Consider the following 3469-nt stretch of genomic DNA (forward strand, 5'->3'; position numbering starts at 1 on the left):
AATTTATATTATTATGATTCATAACATGCATTGTTATTAAAACAGAAAAGTCTAATTGTCACGTTAAAAAAAATGCACATTAAAAAAAATTTGTTATTCAACCTTTTAGTTAAATTTTTTTCTATAAACTGAACTTGATTATTTCCAATGTTATTTTTATGATTTAAACTTAACACATACGGTCTACTAAGCAGCTTTACCGTTTTCTAATTTCTAATTTATGTCCCTAACCTTAGTGACACAGACTTGGTCCAATGAATTTTCTACCGCATCGTGTTCCACATCGCAGTTGTGAAGTCCAATTGCTTCATCTCCTAATAATTATCTAAAAGAGTCTCTCGAAGCTTCTAGGGTGGAGAGTCTCGTTACAGCAACAATCCCACGAAACTTCGATAAATGAGGAGTTAAAAGGGGGGGGGGGGAGTTTGAACCGAGAGTCATAGCTGGTTAGTGTTTTATGCAAAAAGTGCTAATCTGAAAAACTGTACCCGCTCCTAGCGAAATCGCGCTAAAAATTTCAGCCATAACCACGTCTCGCGACCGTGAGATAGGTTGTTACAGTCTGTAACGAAATCAATACGACGATCCGGCAAAAGTCTCGTGCACCCTGAGAATATGAAGCGACCCGAAGACGACCGCCTTCTGCATTTTTCCCGCAAGTTTATTTTTGACACGCAGGGATGCTTTTCAGGCTATTAAACAATGAAATCTTGACACCTCCAAGAACGCCGATGATTAGGACGATTAGTTTAACAGAATATTCCGGGTACAATCGTTGCAACTGCCTTATAAGGTATATGCGGCACTTCTCATTCTCGACAAATGCCTCTATTTCCCTAGGAGCATTTAGAGGAGCGACATTAAAGTTAATGCCGTAAGAGTGACACAGATGGTACTAAACCACTCTTAGTGCCGATTTGTGCCTCTAGATTTAGGTTGTTCCCGTATCAGTTGGACAACTAGATAGTATGTGTGCTAAATGCTTGGGTTATGCATGGCACGCCCTGCAGCATTGACTACAGGGTCATTGAACTACTCCGTAAAAGGAGCTACGTAAGCGGAACGCCTACTCTACCACAGCTAGAACAAGCCGGCAACAGAGAAAGAGAGGCGACACTAAGACCAACCGCGGGCAGGCATCCAATAGATGAAGAGCGATGCTTTACGACCCGGAGAAACATCAACACTAAGATTTCTCTCAAGCCTAAAGATCTGGCTGAAATGGATGACGAGCTTCGTGGACATTTTTCCGTAGAATCCGACCTCTGGGCTATCAACTATTGTGTGTATAATGCAGCTAGAGATTTGGCCGATGCGAACCGTAAAACAGAACCAACGGTTGATCATAAGCCCAAAAGACGAATTCATCAACTTGTCATAAAAATAGGCTGGGCAAGACAGTACGCGTCCCCCATTCAGTGTGTGATTGACTACATCACATTTGGCAGGAATTTTACCGCCAAGGTTCGACAGTTGGAGCGCGAACTCCAGACCCCTTATTACACACTTAACAAGTCAAAGCTGCTGACCATCAGGCAGCATATTGTTGAGAGAATACGGATACTATCTTTCGCCTCATATTTGAAGTCAGAAGAGCCGATTCCAGAGTGGTTTATGGAAGGGCGCACAATACCCCTGCCGAAAATAGGCAACTTAACTAACCCCATGAATTACAGGCCAATAACTTGTCTGAACACACTTCATAAGATATTCACAGCTATCCTAAATGATAGGATTGTTAGGGCAATTGAACCTGTGTGGCAAGAAATGTATGAACAACGAGGCTCAAAGAAAGGCGTAGGCGGATGTCGGGAGAACCTGCTCATCGATAGATGTGTCTGCAAAGATGTAGCATTCTACCAGCGTGACCTATCGATGGCCAGGTTTGATTATCGGAAAGCTTTCGATACGACCTCCCCTAGACTTATCATCTGTCTTTTGGAAATCTTAAATTTCATCCGCAAATAGTTGGGCGACACCATGAGCCCACTCCTCTTTTGCCTTACATTATTGCCACTATCTCTAGCACTTCGCCATTCCGACGGGTACTTGTGCGGCAAACCTGCAGATCGAAAATACAAGGTCACTCATGTATTTTACATGGGCGATCTTAAGATCTATGCTAAAAACAGAGAGCAACTGCATCTAGCTCTGGGGATTGTCGAACGAAGAACGAGCTCAGATCCCTTGATATCGGGACAAGAAAGGTTATGCACATGAACAAAAGCATGCATCTTAAGTCTTCCGTTCCGCGACTGCTCATCTCACGCCATCAAGGGGGTCGCGGAATATTGAGTCTTGAATGTCTTCACAACAGGATTGTTCTGGGTACAGCACATAGAGTTGCAAATGGAAGAGACCCTTTTTTTAAAATGCTCAGAAATCACGAAGAAGTAGGCAAAGGAGCGTTTCTGTACCAAGCAGCGAAGGAGGCTGCTGAAACACTCGGACTTTACTTCAGTATTAGGGGTGATCAAAATGCATCAAATATTATCTATCTCGAGTACGCACTCCTGAAAGCCCGGATTAAGAAAGCACAAGAGAAAAACTTTCGTGAACAGCTCCTCGATAAGGGGATGCACGGTATCTTCCACAGAAACGTGAAGGGTCAGTCAATGTCTTGTGAGCTAAGGTTTGCTTTCCTTAAATCTCCCGGATTAAAGTCTGGTACGGAGGGTTTCATCTTTGCATGCCAAGACGGTGTCATTTCCAGCTTAACATACCGTCGCCACATTTTGAGCCAAGACATTACCGATGATAGCTGCAGGGCGTGCCATGCACACCCCGAGCATTTAGCTCACATACTATCTAGTTGTTCAACTCCCGCCGGAACGACCTACATTCAAAGGCACAATGCGGCACTAAGAGTACTTTATTACCATCTCTGTCACTCCTACGGAAATCTCCTAGGGAAATTGAGTCAATTGTCGAGAATGGGAAGTGCCGTATATACTGGAACTTTGTATTCTCGACAATTGTTTCTGTTGCTCACTCGAGGCCTGACATGGTTCTTCTTGACTTCGAGAAGCGAACCATGTTCGTTATCGAATTTTCGGCACCAGCTGACAAAAACATCATAGCCAAGGAGAATGAAAAGAAAGAGAGGTATCGAGACCTTATAAGGGAGTTGCAACGATTGTACCCGGAATATTTTGTTAAACTAATTGTCCTTATCATCGGCGCTCTTGGAGGTGCTAAGCTCTCACTTGCTAATGTCCTAAAAAGCATCCCTGCGTGTCAACAATATGCTAAAATGCTTACGGGAAAAATGCAGAAGGCGGTTGTCCTCGGGTCGCTCCGTGTTCTTAGGGTGCACGAGGCTTTTGCTGGATCGTCGTATTGATTCCTTTACAGACTGTAACCATTTATCTCACGGTCGTGAGACGTGGTTGTGGCTGAAATTTTACCGCGATTGCGCTGGGAGCGTGTGCAATTTTCCAGATTACCGCCCGTTCCCGGCGAAATCCTG

At 43.9% G+C, this 3469-nt stretch overlaps 1 protein-coding gene across 1 annotated transcript in view; it reads right to left on the reverse strand.

Moving 5' to 3' along the window:
* The window catches only part of LOC117169174 (transcriptional regulator ERG homolog), a 385473-nt gene that overhangs the window by 120711 nt on the left and 261293 nt on the right, over nt 1–3469 (reverse strand). The gene's annotated exons all lie outside the window — the stretch shown is intronic.

Source organism: Belonocnema kinseyi, chromosome 3 (genome assembly GCF_010883055.1).
Source record: "Belonocnema kinseyi isolate 2016_QV_RU_SX_M_011 chromosome 3, B_treatae_v1, whole genome shotgun sequence".
Lineage (NCBI taxonomy): Eukaryota > Metazoa > Arthropoda > Insecta > Hymenoptera > Cynipidae > Belonocnema > Belonocnema kinseyi.